We start from the raw sequence: 15546 nt of genomic DNA, 5'->3' as shown, positions 1-15546 counted from the left end.
AATATTACTGTTTGTTACGACTGTAGTTAACAGTGTATTATGGAGAATAATCGTTTGTTAGACACATCATTCCTCAAACTCCTCGTTTGCCATTTAGCAAACACATGAAACTATTATCTATAAGTTTGTACACCCCTACTCTACTCATTCATAGGTTTTTATGTATTTTGTATTTTCGACATTGTAGAACAACACTAAAGATGTCAACACTATGAAATAACATCTGGAACATATACAGAGTTATGTAGTAAACAAAAAGTGTTTAAAAAATATATTTCATATTTTAGATTCTTCAGTGTATCAAGCGTTTATATTGATGATGCTTTGCACACTATTGCAATTCTCTTAACCAGCTTCATGAGGGAGTCACCTGGAATACTTTTCAATTAACAGATGTGTCTCATCAAAAGGTCATTAGTGGATGAGTTTCTTGCCTTTTTAATGTGTTTGAGATCAAACAGTAAAGAGTAAATAATAAAAATGCAAATAATAAAATAGCCCTATTCCATCCACAACTGTAGTAATCCATATTACATGAAGAACCAAACAACTAAGTAAAGAGAAACGACATCCATCATTACTTTAAGACATGAAGAAGTGTCTCTTAATGCATAAATATACAACCCCAATTCCAAAAATGTTGGGACACTGTGTAAACTGTCAATAAAAACAGAATGTGATAATTTGCAAATCATGAAAACCCTATAGTTCATTGAAAATAGTACAAAGACAACATATCAAGTGTTGAAACAGAAATTTTATTGTTTTTTGAAAAATATATGCTCATTTTTAATTTGATGTCAGCAACACATTTCAGAAAAGTTGGGACAGGGGTGTGTTTACCACTGTGTTGCATCACCTCTACTTTTAACAACACTCTGTAAACATTTAGGAACTGAGGAGACCAATTGCTGTAGTTTTGAAAGAGAAATGTTGTCCCATTCTTTGCTGATATACAATTTCAGCTGCTCAACAGTTCAGGGTCTCCTTTGTTGTATTTTGCACTTCATAATGCGTCAAATGTTTTAACTGGGAGACAGGTCTGGACTGCAGCAGGCCAGTTTAGCACCAGACTCTTTTACTACGGAGCCATGCAGTTGTAATATGTGCAGAAAGCAGTTTGTCATTATCTTGCTGAAAGAAGGAAGGCCTTCCCTGAAAAAGATTCTGTCTGGATGGCAGCATGTTGCTCTGTAACGTGTTTATATCATTCAGCATTAATGATGCCTTCCCAGATGTACAAGCTACCCATGTCATGTGCACTAACGCACTCTCATACCATCACAGATGCTGCTTTTGAGCTGTGCACTGATAACAAGCCGGATGGTCCCTCTCCTCTTTAGCCTGGAGGACATGGTGTCGGTGATTTCTAAAACGAATTTCTACTTTTGATTCGTCAGACCTCGGGACAGTTTTCCACTTCGTCTCAGTCCATCATAAAAGAGCTGGGGCCCAGAGAAGGGGGCGGGGTTTCTGGATATTGTTTATATCTGGTTTTAACTTGCATTTGTGGATGCAGTAATGAAGTGTTTTCACAGACGATGGTTTTCTGAAGTGTTCCTGAGCCCATACAGTGATTTCCACTACAGACACGTGTCTGCTTTTAATGCAGTGTCTCCTGAGGGCCTGAAGATCACAGGCATCCAATGTCAGTTTTCAGCCTTGTCTCTTGCATACAGAGATTTCTCCAGATTCTCTGAATCTTTTAATGATATTATGGACCATAGATGATGTGACCCACAAATTCTTTGTGGTTCAACATTGAGGAATGTTATTCTTAAATTGTTGTGCTGTTTGCCCATGCAGTCTTTTACAGAGCGGTGAACCCCGCCCCATCTTTACTTCTGAGAGACTCCGCCTCTCTGGGATGCTCTTTTTATACCCAATCATCTTACTGACCTGTTGCCAGTTAACCAAATTATTATTATTATTATTTTTTTTTTTTACCATTATGCAACTTTTTCAGTCTTTTGTTGCCCCTGTCCCAACTTTTTTGAAACTTGTTGCTGATATCAAATTCAAAATGAGCATATATTTTTTCAAAAAGCAATAAAATTTCTCAGTTTCAACATTTGATATGTTGTCTTTGTACTATTTTCAAAGAAATATAGAGTTTCCTTGATTTGTAGATTATCTCATTCTGTTTTTATTCATGCTTTACACAGCGTCCCAAGTGTGGAATGGGGGTTGTAAAGAAAAAGCATTGAATTAGAAAGTATGTCCAAACTTTTGACTGGTACTATTATATTATATATATTACCAGTCAAAAGTTTGGACACACTTTCTAATCCAATGCTTTTTCAATATATACTGTATATGTTTTATTTTCAATCCATAATGTAGTCTATTGGCTCGTACTTGTACTTCACCTCATCCATCATTATCACAATATCCTTAGGACTTCATTTTCTTCTTACCATGAACTTAATTCATTTTTCTTTCGCTATGTGTTTCAGGAAATTTGGATTAACTTTATATTGAATGTGTCACTTGTGGAACATTCTAGATGTTTCATGGGAGTGAATGTGGTATGGTAACAGAGTTGAGTAAATGATGTAGACACAACTAATAAGTACATTTTTCATAACCTGTAATGGATTAGTCATGGAAAAGGATGTTTTCTGTAGAAGATGTTAACACATTAATGCAAAAAAAACCCAAGATTTTTTAAAAATGCATTTAATGATTAAAGTTTATGGATTAGGATGGGCAAAAATGTTATTTTCTAATATAGAAGAGCATTAGCGTAGAAAAAGCCATTTTTATGAAAGCATCTGATAATGCCCCTTCTGTAAGCTTCTTCAACCAGTCAAGCTTGATCTGTAGCATTTTCTTTGTCAGACAGCTATGCATTACTGAACACTCAACGCCATCAGAGTTTCATATGAAAGACCTACATCACCCATAGCACTATGAGTAATAGAATGTATTTAAATAATATTGACTGGCATTGAGTGGTATATCAGATATCTTCCATTCAGCAAGCATGATACTGAACGAGTTGAAGACAAGTCGCTGAATGGAATATATCTGATAGACCATGAAAAAACCCCAGCCAATATTATTATTATGCATACACATTCAATGGAACAATTATAGATTTTACAAAATGTTAAGGACAGGGGGTAACTTACCAATATCAAATGCTGATTCTGATTGAATGTAATTCAGTGTCCTGTCAATCCAATGTACAAAGTCAAAGTTCTAACAATAAAAATGGTACAAGTCCAAAAAGCCTGAACAGCAACCCAACTTATATACAAGCTATATCCAGGTCAACGGTTCAAGTTCAAAGTTACTTTTGGTCGTAGTTCATTGTTACATTGCAGTTGTTCAAAACAAAAGGGCTTTGCTGAGTGAAGCCCACGAGTGAAGTCCTCTTGTAAAAGTCTCCATCACTTTTCCTCACCTCCAAGTAGAACTTTGACAATATTTCCACTATTGCTCTCTTTTCCAGTTTTTCAATGTCCATTGGTATGTTTTTCTCTTGTAAATATGCGTGAAGAATATCCAGTGAAGTTTTTGGTAGCCTTTCGGGTGTTCAGTGCGTCTTTCTCTTTCAAAATATATCTTCTGCTTTTAATTTTCCGCTTTTAATGAAGCAAACCTTGCGGCCATGTTTGTTTACAAACTGTCACAGCCACTCACTAGTGCTGAAGTTTTACGTCTCTGACGTGTCTCTTTCCCAGCTTTTCCATATATTTAATGAGGAAGATTAAAGGTGTGAAGAATATCCAGTGAAGTTTTGGTAGCCTTTCGGGTGTTCAGTGCATCTTTCTCTTTCAAAATTCCCTCTAGATCTTCTGTGTTTCATGAAGCAAACCTCACATCCATGTTTGTGTACAAACTGTCAGTCACTCAGTAGCGTGGAAGTTTTATGTCTCCGATGTGTCTCTTTTCCAGTTTTTTGATGTCCGTTGGTATGTTTTTCTCTTGTACTGTAAATATATGTGAAGAATATAGAATGAAGTTTTAGTAGCCTTTCAGGTGTTCAGCGCATCTTTAGTTTCAGCTTTCAGTTTATTTATTTAGTGCTTAAACCTAGCACAGGATCTTCTCTCTTTCCCAGCCAACAAAGAAATGATTGAGCGCATGCACAGCAGAAAAATTGTCATTGGATCTTTGCATGAGCTCTGATGTGTGATGTCGAATTGATTTGACAGCATGCAATATTGTTATAATATTGCATGCTTGTTCTCCATTGGGGAGAGTGGCGTAATACTACACGGAGGATAAGCGATATGATAATATTGCATGCCATCAATAAACCCGCTAGAAGGGAATCGAACATGTTTTTCTTCCATGGAAAAAGTGTCCTGTATGTATAATAATATACAGTATAACTCCACAAGTATAACATTCCAAATACAGTAAAAGTATTCAGAGGGAATCAGATTCAGTGGGTGTTACTTATCACACCAGACTTCCAGACTTTTCCATAAATTCAGTGCTTTAAAAAATTTAAACGCATTCCTCTGCTCCCATTTCACTCTTTATTGGAACAACAGACAACATCTTTGCATTAATAGACTTCTAGCTAATGAGCAAATGCAGCATTTTTCTACAAGATTGCGTTCCAGGTGAACGTATTCATCATGAAAAGAGAGATTTTCATGGATTATAAACAGTATGACTCACTCTTTTTGTTGTGAATCAAGCCCCAAGATTCTAGTTTCCCTTGTGCGCTTTAAAGGAAAGTATTTACAACTTTTCAAAGACAACCAAGCATGTCTGATAGCCTAAATGAGAGGATTGCTGATTAAAATGTCCTGTATAAATAACCAAGGGAAGTTGTGAGCATGTTCCTACTGTTTAACGAAGGCCCTTTGTACTTCTTCCTCTGTTTTTGTAAAGAGGTCTGATCATTCCACACCCTGTTGAGTTTGCCTTACATAAAACACTGTATAAAGTGGACAGGATGTGTTTGGATTAGATCGCCTGCTGAAATAATGTTTTTGTTTCTCTTTGGTGTACCACTGATTCAGTGTATTTTCTGAAAAGTGCATAAAAGTGTAGATCATTTCTTTAAAATGGAAATGTGTCGATTATAATAATCCGTAGCAGCTGTGTTATTCACGATAGGAAGAAAACGTTCATCCATCCATCATCTATACTGCTTAGCCATCAGGGTTGCAGGAGACGCTGGAGCCAAGTGTTTTATAGCCGTTAATGGCCGCAAAACTGTAGCCTTTTACTGAAAGTAACTTCACGGACTTTAAATGTAGCTATAAATGGATAAAAAGTACAGCACATTCTTTAGTAAATACACAACTGTAAACTGTAATGGTCGGCAAGTGTTTGTTATAAATGAAATAAAACACTTCAGGATGTGTTGTGCTATTACCTCCACTAACTTTGTTGGAAGAGTGTTTGATATTTTCTCAAAAAGTAGTGAATGGATTTTCATGAAATTTGGAGGAAAGATGAGCCGTGGGCCAAGGAACAATTAATTTGATTTTGACGCAAATCTGAATATGCGGCTTGGTGGAGATATGCACTCTATCAAGTTTCTAGTTTGGAAAATACAACCCCAATTCCAAAAAAGTTGGGACAAAGTACAAATTGTAAATAAAAACGGAATGCAATGATGTGGAAGTTTCAAAATTCCATATTTTATTCAGAATAGGACATAGATGACATATCAAATGATTAAACTGAGAAAATGTATCATTTAAAGAGAAAAATTAGGTGATTTTAAATTTCATGACAACAACACATCTCAAAAAAGTTGGGACAAGGCCATGTTTCCCACTGTGAGACATCCCCTTTTCTCTTTACAACAGTCTGTAAACGTCTGGGGACTGAGGAGACAAGTTGCTCAAGTTTAGGGATAGGAATGTTAACCCATTCTTGTCTAATGTAGGATTCTAGTTGCTCAACTGTCTTAGGTCTTTTTTGTCGTATCTTCCGTTTTATGATGCGCCAAATGTTTTCTATGGGTGAAAGATCTGGACTGCAGGCTGGCCAGTTCAGTACCCGGACCCTTCTTCTACGCAGCCATGATGCTGTAATTGATGCAGTATGTGGTTTGGCATTGTCATGTTGGAAAATGCAAGGTCTTCCCTGAAAGAGACGTCGTCTGGATGGGAGCATATGTTGCTCTAGAACCTGGATATACCTTTCAGCATTGATGGTGTCTTTCCAGATGTGTAAGCTGCCCATGCCACACGCACTAATGCAACCCCATACGATCAGAGATGCAGGCTTCTGAACTGAGCGCTGAGAACAACTCGGGTCGTCCTTCTCCTCTTTAGTCTGAATAACACGGCGTCCCTGATTTCCATAAAGAACTTCAAATTTTGATTCGTCTGACCACAGAACAGTTTTCCACTTTGCCACAGTCCATTTTAAATGAGCCTTGGCCCAGAGAAGACGTCTGCGCTTCTGGATCGTGTTTAGATACGGCTTCTTCATTGAACTATAGTGTTTTAGCTGGCAACGGCGGATGGCACGGTGAATTGTGTTCACAGATAATGTTCTCTGGAAATATTCCTGAGCCCATTTTGTGATTTCCAATAGAGAAGCATGCCTGTATGTGATGCAGTGCCGTCTAAGGGCCCGAAGATCACGGGCACCCAGTATGGTTTTCCGGCCTTGACCCTTACGCACAGAGATTCTTCCAGATTCTCTGAATCTTTTGATGATACTATGCACTGTAGATGATGATATGTTCAAACTCTTTGCAATTTTACACTGTCGAACTCCTTTCTGATATTGCTCCACTATTTGTCGGCGCAGAATTAGGGGGATTGGCGATCCTCTTCCCATCTTTACTTCTGAGAGCCGCTGCCACTCCAAGATGCTCTTTTTATACCCAGTCATGTTAATGACCTATTGCCAATTGACCTAATGAGTTGCAATTTGGTCCTCCAGCTGTTCCTTTTTTGTACCTTTAACTTTTCCAGCCTCTTATTGCCCCTGTCCCAACTTTTTTGAGATGTGTTGCTGTCATGAAATTTCAAATGAGCCAGTATTTGGCATGAAATTTCAAAATGTCTCACTTTCGACATTTGATATGTTGTCTATGTTCTATTGTGAATACAATATCAGTTTTTGAGATTTGTAAATTATTGCATTCCGTTTTTATTTACAATTTGTACTTTGTCCCAACTTTTTTGGAATCAGGGTTGTAATTCACTTTGTTGATTATTTTCCCATAACAGCACAACCCAAAGTGTGACCACTGGAAAGTGGGAGTGTTTAAAAAAAAAATTTCAAAGTTGAGTGACTAAGGGTCTCAGTAGTGCAAGCCTCCAGTTCCAACACAGGACCTCAGCTACTGAACTACCCCTTTCTTTATATTTTGGTGAGCAAGACAAGTGTAGCTGCTGTAGTTTTTACACTCAGCAGTTTTACCTCTACCTTCCCACCATCACTCCTGACACAGCTACAGCTACCACGGCTATAAATTCCTACATCAGCAACCTCACTAGCAGAAGTTCTACCACATTAGAATCTATTTCCTGGTGTTTACAGATCCAAACCACACACACAAAAAAAGAAAATCATATAAATCACAAATATGGGTTTAAAATGGTAGGTTTGAGAATCAGAGACTGTTCTTTTAAATCAAAGTGACCCTGGGGGAAAAAAAACCAACCCCCCCAAAAAAACAAAAAACCCCACCATATGGGACGTATCTGAGCTCTGACTCTGTGTGAAAGACTTCTGCAAGCAATTAGGACTGTTTTCTCTCTCTCTCTCTCTCTCTCTCCTCTTGTTCTTTTAAAGACATGAGGCCTCTCTTCTTCCTCTACATGGAAAATGTATGCTGTGGTTACATGACCATGGGCTGGGTTATAAAACACTGACCCATGGTGTGTGTGTCTGTGAGAGTATGTACTCTTCTGGCCCGGTCTATTCGTAATTGTTTGGTATATTATTTCACGACAATATATATTTCATGACTTGAAAAACTTTTCATAGATTTATTCCTTAAGTTAGCGAATAAATGATTGTAGAATGTTTCATTTTGTGTTTTGTTAGAAACACTTCATAGTTTCAGACCTAAAAGGGAAAATACTTCATAAATACAGATTATTATTCACTATAGCTGGTGTGATGGATGGTAACCCAGAAGCCTTTGCAGCTTCCTTGTTAATGAGGATAGAGCGACAGAGAGAAAGTGAGTGGTGAAAGGAAATGGGTATTTACTCAGGGTATTACACAAAGGGTAAAAGAGAACAGGTGTGTGTGTGGTTTTACTAGGAAGTGTCACAAAGAGTGAAAGAGAATGGGTGAAAAGAAGAATGTGTGTGTGTGTGTATGAGAGAGAGAGAGTTTATGTGAAAGAAGAAAGTGTGTATGGGGGGATTTGTGTGAATACACTGCTTGCATAGGAGTGGAAATGAGCTCCTCGTCTTCTCTCCAACTTTCACACTCCAACCTCACCCCAAACCCCACCTTCCATTGTGACACAGCTCACAAACCGACCAACCAGGCATGTCCAGAGGTGGGTTTTGGAGCGGAACATGTCCAACGAGCTACGCAAAGGGTGACGCCTCTAAAAATCTCTTCCCGTAAAGGTGAGTGTCGGGACGTCATGTTTCCCAGCACACAGATGACTCTTTTTCAGTGGCCAAAATCTGTTGACTCAAGCACATTACGAATGCTATGAGTTATCAGTTAAAATGGCAAGAGGTCCAGATTTACAGAACACTGCAATAATGTAAGATGAGATAAATAAAGAATGACAGGCAGATTTTAAGTGAAGTCAAAAACAGGATTTTAAAATGGCTAACACCTCTAAGACAGATGAGGTTTGTAGAGCTTTGGGTTTTGGCTGGGAAACTTGGCACATACAGTACACAGGGGCCCTGTGCATCAAAGAGCCTTTGAATATGAGAGAGAAAAAAAGATCAAGTCGAGGCTTTTCCTTGGCAGCTCACACCCTCCTCCATTTGAGCTTCATGATAAAAAGAAACTAGAGCCAATAACATAAGTTAAATAAACTTTCTCAACAAAAGGATGTGATGTGGTTGGTTGATAAGGGTTGGGGGAGTGTCTACTAGGACTTATCACTTATCCATCCCATCCATCCATTATCCGTAAGTGCTTATCCTGTGCAGGGTCGCAGGCAAGCTGGAGCCTATCCCAGCTGACTATGGGTGAGAGGCGGGGTACACCCTGGACAAGTCTCCAGGTCATCACAGGGCGACACACAGAGACACACAACCATCCACACTCACACCTACGGTCAATTTAGAGTCACCAATTATCCTAACCCATAACTACATCATCGCTTGTTTACCACAATGCATTATGGGCGATACCTGGGATCAGGTCCGCTATGCTGTTTACTTTCGCCTTTGTTAAACACTGCATTGTTCTGTCTAACCAGTTTTAACCATGCTGCCTGAAGTGAACTGCTGTGTGCCTTACTGTGTCTCCACAACAAAGAGAACATCTAATTTGAGCTTTTATCAGCTTCCAGTTGAGGAGAAAGAAATGGATAAGTTTAATCCACAATGAAAACCTTCAAACTGAATCAAAATGGACAGTTGTTTGTAGCTTACATTTCTCTGGCGGGGAAAAGACGTACTTAAAGGAGAACTGAAGGCAATTTTTTTATTATCAAAATTCTATTTCTCATTCTATTTCTGACCTGTGCAAGACATCGTATGATGGAAGTAAAACGTACAGCGGAAATCAAAGTGACCGACATCTGCCAACGTTGTCAAAAGACTCGTGCGCCCTCTTTCGAATGCTGATGTAATCAAGCTGGAAGTTTTGTTTGTTTTGATAGCAATCAGGAAAGTTTAAAAAAAGTAGGCAGTAATCGTCATTTAAACTCGTTTTTATGCAATATTTTGTTTGGAAAACAGTTTTCAAAATGGCGGCACTGACACCTGGCTGACACTTCACGTTTCGAAGTCTTGCACAAGTCTCGTGAAGATCACGCAGATAAGCGACGCCTACCGTGGACCAAACGAACTAAATTCAACACGGCTAAAAACCGAATAGGCCGATAAGTATAATATTTAATTGCAATTATTTGCCAATACGACTCACGATATAAGGTTACTAAAACTGAAAATGTAATTGAATAACATGTTAATTAAGAAATAAAGCAAGTTTAAAAATGACTTCAGTTCTCCTTTAAGCTGTGACCCAGCGATATTTCCATGGTCTGCGGAACGGCCTTTGGTTATAGAAGATTATAAAAATCGACACTGTTCATTGTCTTAAACTAGTGATATTCCAAAGCCTGTAAAATAAAGAAGCATTCTTCGGCCTTTGCATCTCGACGTACCGAAGCACTCAGCAGCCAAACGAGCCTGCCGGACCGATAAAACTCCCAAACCACCAAGGGTTCTCTTTCGGGTCTGTATAATGTTCAGTGTGCCTCACTAGTGGCATTTATTGAAGTAAATGCATTTATACTGAACATGACACAGCAGATCAGCGGGTTTCTGAAGATTTTTTTTGTAATGTTTCCTGATATCAAATTTTATTTAACTAATTTGTTAGGGTGGGTGGAGGTATGGTGAAGTTGCAACGAACTAGAGACCAGAGGTTTAAGCTGAGATACATGAAAGGTAGGGTGAACATGTCACATGGTGAGTGGTAATGTCAGTCTAACAGAACATGGGTTGATTACCTTCTTGATGAGGAAGGGTCCAAGGAACCTGGGTGCTAGCTTGCAAGAGATGGTCCTAAGTGGCAGGTGGCGCGTGGAGAGCATAACTCGTTGACCTACTCGGTAGGTGGGTGCCTTGGAGTGACATTTGTCAGCCTACCTCTTGGATGCAAGTGCGGAGCGAATGAGTCTTCTCCGGGCCAATGCCCACATCCTCCTGCAGTGGCATATAAAGAGCTGGGCTGAGGGTACGGCGACCTCCTCCTCTTGGCTGGGGAACAGTGGTGGTTGGTAACCTAGTGAGCACTGGAATGGAGAGAGACCTGTGGCAGAGGAAGGGAGAGTGTTATGTGCATATTCAATCCAGGGTAGGTACTTGCTCCAAGAACTGACATCCCTGGATGCCATGCACCTGAGTGCAACCTCCAAAGCCTGGTTCGCCCGTTCTGCCTGGCCATTGGTCTGTGGGTGGAAGCCTGAGGAGAGACTACAGGTGGCTCTGATGAGTTTGCAAAAGGCTCTCCAGAACTGTGCAGTGAACTGAGGACCCCGGTCAGAAACAATGTCAGTAGGCAGACCATGTAGGCGGAAAACGTAGTGGACAAGTAGTTCTGCAGTCTCTTTGGCTGAGGGGAGCTTGGGCAGAGGAATGAAATGGATGGTCTTAGAAAAACGGTCAATAACAGTGAGGATGCATGTGTTGCCACCTGAGTTGGGGAGTCCTGTGATGAAGTCCAGGGCAATGTGAGACCAAGGTCGATGCAAAGTTGAAGGGGTCTTAGTAAGCTGGCAGAGGGTCGATTGGCTGTCTTGTTCCGGGAGCATGTGTCGCAGGCTGCCACGAACTCCTGGACATCCTCCTTGATGGATGGCCACCAAAAGCGCTGCTAGATGAGAGCCAGGGTTTGGGCGGCTCCCGGATGACAGGCCAGCTTGGAGCCATGACTCCACTGCAGCACCTGAGTTCACACAGGACAGGGAACAAACAGATGGTTACGAGGAATGTTGGAGTTACCTTCACCGGGGTCCTGCTCCAGGGCCTTCTGCACGAGCGTCTCAACCTCTAGAATAGCGGCTCCCACCAGGCAGCATGGAAGAAGGATGGTCTCGGGTGGCTTGGACTCCTCTTGGTGGGAAGAGAACATCCTGGACAGGGCGTCGGGTTTGCCGTTCTTGGAGCCTGGGTGGTAGGAGAGCGTGAAGTTGAACCAGGAGAAAAAGAGAGACCAACGGGCTTGACTGGAATTGAGACGTTTGGCGGACTTGAGGTACCCCAGGTTTTTATGGTCGGTCCAGACTAGGAAAGGGAGATCAGACTCCTCAAGCCAGTGCCTCCACTCCTCCAAGGCTAGTTTCACGGCCAGTAGTTCTCAGTCGCCGATGTCGTAGTTCCGTTCGGCTGGGGATAACCGGCGGGAGAAGAAGGAGCATGGGTGGAACTTGTTGTCGTTGGCCCCCTGGGATAGGATGGCTCTGACCCTTGACTCGAAGGTGTCAACCTTGATGATAAACTGGTTGGTTGAATCGGGTATGGTGAGAATGGGTGCTGTGGTAAACCTGCACTTGAGACTGGAAAAGGCTTTATCTGCTTCCTCCCCCAACTTGAACTTGGTCTTGGTCGAGGTCAGGGCTGAGAGAGGGTCCGGCCACTGTGCTGAAGTCGCAGATGAAGCGCCTGTAGAAGTTGGCGAACCACAGGAAGTGCTGGAGCCCTCATCTCGAAGATGGGGTGGGCCAGTCAGTGACTGCCTCCAGCTTGAGGAGGTCCATCTGGATCTTTGCTGGAGAGATGATGAACCCCAGGAATGAGACAGAGCCTTGGTGGAACTCGCTCTTTTCCACCTTGATGAACAACTTGTTCTCTAGCAGGCACTGGAGGACCTGCCAGACGTGACCCCGATGTTCCTCCAGGGAGCAGGAGAAGATCAGGATGTCATCCAGGTACACGAAAACAAAGATGTTTAGGAAGTCCCTTAAGACCAATGCAGGTGCATTGGTCAGGCCGAAAGGGACAACAAGGTACTTGTAGTGACCAGTGGCGGTGTTAAAGGCCGTCTTCCACTCGACCCCTCCCTGATCCTGACGAGATGGTATGCATTGCGTAGATCTAGCTTGGTGAATACCTTGGGTCCCTGGAGTAATTCAAAGGCCATGGTCATGAGTGATAGTGGGTAGCGGTTCTTGACTGTGATGGCATTGAGACCCCGATAGTCAATGCAGGGGAAGAGCAAGTTGTCCTTCTCCACAAAGAGGAATCCTGCCCCTGCTGGGGAGGAGGAAAGGTGGATGATCCCAACTGCCAAAGATTCGGAGATGTACTTCTCCATGGCTTGCCTTTCGACGGGAGAGAGAGAGTAGAGTCGTCCTTTGGGTGACGCTGTCCCGGGTAGGAGGTCGATTCCACAGTCATAGGGTCTGTGAGGTGGGAGGGACACTGCTTGGGTTTTGCTGAAAATGAGTTTGAGATCCAGATATTCCAAAGGCACGTGAGAGAGGTCGGAGAACTTGCTGGCTGAAGGCTGTGGTGGTTTGGCGGGAGGCAGAGCAGAGTTCAGACAGGAAGCTAGGCAGGACTGACTCCAGCCTAGGATGGTGTTGTCAGCCCAGTTAAGGTGGGGGTTGTGCTACATTAACCATGGTAATCCTAGGATGATGGGTACGTGGGGGTTGTTCATGACGTGAAGCTGGATGGCTTCTGAGTGGTTACCGGAAATCTTTAGGGTGAGCGGGGCAGTAAGGTGGGTAATGCTGGTCAAGCCAGTGCCATTGAGTGTCAGGACAGTGAGAGGGACGTCAAGAGCAAGTAGCGGGATTCCCAGACACTTGGCAGTGCCGGAGCAGATCAGGTTCCTGTCCGCCCCTGAGTTGATGAGGGCCTGGAGGTGGTGATGCTGGTTGTCATGGATAACGATGAAGTAATGGACGATTAGGAGGGAACTGGTTCCGAGCATTGCCCACCAGGGCCCCTTGATTCACTGGTGGGCTTGTCCTTTTAGTGGGCAGGCTCGGCAGATGTGTCCCAGCTGACCACAGTAGAAGCAGGCCCCCATGCTCCGCTGGTGATGTCGTTCCTCCACTGACACCCGAACCCGGTCTACCTGCATGGGTTCGATGGACGTGGCGGGAGGTGGAGAGGAGGTGAAGCTGGGGCAGTTTTTCTCTCTCTTCCATTGCTGGATCCGAGCGTCAATGCGGTTGGTGAGGTCCATGAGGCTGAAGAGGTCTGATGGCAGCTCCCGTGATACCAATTCGTCCTTGATGGCATCGGATAAGCCGTGCAGGGATGCGTCGATCTGGGTGTTCTCATTCCAACCACACGAAGCTGCCAACATCCAGAACTCGATGGCATAATCCGAGGTAGACCGGGACCCCTGCCGCAGCTCCATGAGCTCTCTGGCTGCCTCCCGGCCGGACAGAGAGCAATCAAAAGTTCGTCTCATCTCCTCGGAGAAATCCTTGAAACTGGAACAAAAGGGTGCATTGGCATCCCAGACCACCGTTCCCCATTCTCTGGCCTTGCCAGTGAGGAGCATTATTGTATATGCTACCCGGGAGCGTTCTGTGGGGAAGGCCAGAGGTTGCAGCTCTAGGATCAATGAACACTGAGGCAGAAATGATCTGCAAGTACCTGGTTCTCCCTTGTAGGGCTGAGGTGCTGGAAGTCTTGGTTCATGGAGAAAGGCGGTGGCAGGAGCTGAAGTAGGAGATGGCTGAGCAGGGGTAGGCATGGCTTGACAGCACTGCATCTGCGTGGTGAGAAGGTTGAGTGCGTTGGACAGGGTGGCGAGGTTCTGGGTAATCTGTTGTAGGTCTTGTTGGTGGGTCCCAAGGAGAATCCCTTGCTGCTGGATGACCGTTCTCAGATGGGTGAGTTCCGCTGGATCCATGTTGGCCAGAGCATACTGTTAGGGTAGGTGGAGGTATGGTGAAGTTCGGATCCAAACGCAGAACACAGACAGTAATCCAATAAATAAGGTGATTTAATACAGGGAAGAAAGGGCGTGGCAAAAGGTAAACAAACAGGACAAAAAACAAATGGCAAAAATAGTCCGGGCAAAATGAGAACAAACAGCTTGACAAAAACATGAGACAGGCAAAGACAAAAACACTAGCACAAAAAATCCTGAACAAGAAAAGACCCTTAGTGCAAGAAACCATGAATCAGAAATAACCCTTAGTGCAAAAACCATGAACAAGAGAAAATCGCTAGAGAGGAAAAACCACGAGAAGCAAGAGAGGCACAGAAATGGCTAGAGAAGCAAACAAGGCGTTCTGGCAAAGTCTGAGTCTGAGAATGACGTATTTATAAGCATCGGTGAAAACCAGGAAGTGAATGCAGGTGAGAAGGAATTCCTGTCCTGGATCCAGATCAGTGCTGGCGTGAGAGATCCATAATCTCCGGAGTGGATGTCCAGGGCGGAGCATAACATAATCACTCATTTATAAATGTTTTGATGCTGTTCATTTGGGCCCTGCATCACGAAGCAATCTTAGACTTAAGTCAACAGTTGATTTTTCATGACAGTTTTCCTTACTGCATCTGTAACTTTCATTGTGCTGGATCAAGATTAAGTACAACGTTCAGATTTCATTAGAACAAAGCTTCTTAGAAAATGGTAAGGAATAACTGAAGATTAAAAGAAACAAATTTAGACTTAAGTCTAAGATTGCTTCATGATCCCGGGGCCTGTAGTCTGGGGGTGTGTAAACAAAACAAAACAAAAAAAACCTTCTGACCTTCTCACCAAGCTTGATTTGGATTCCGATTTTCCTGCTGTAAACCCTCGACATGTTATCCACCTCTTTAAATCACCAATTTCATTGTCTTCCATGACAGAGCATGGCAAAATCACTCCTCTGACATAAAATTAACCTGACATCCGCTATATCACTTAACTATAGACCCCGGCTATCCCCCACAACGCACTGCGGTAAACAAGTGATGACATAGTTATGCTTGGGGGCTA

The sequence above is a fragment of the Neoarius graeffei genome, chromosome 11, assembly GCF_027579695.1.
Source record: "Neoarius graeffei isolate fNeoGra1 chromosome 11, fNeoGra1.pri, whole genome shotgun sequence".
NCBI classification, from domain to species: domain Eukaryota; kingdom Metazoa; phylum Chordata; class Actinopteri; order Siluriformes; family Ariidae; genus Neoarius; species Neoarius graeffei.
Note: the sequence above shows the minus strand (reverse complement) of the source record.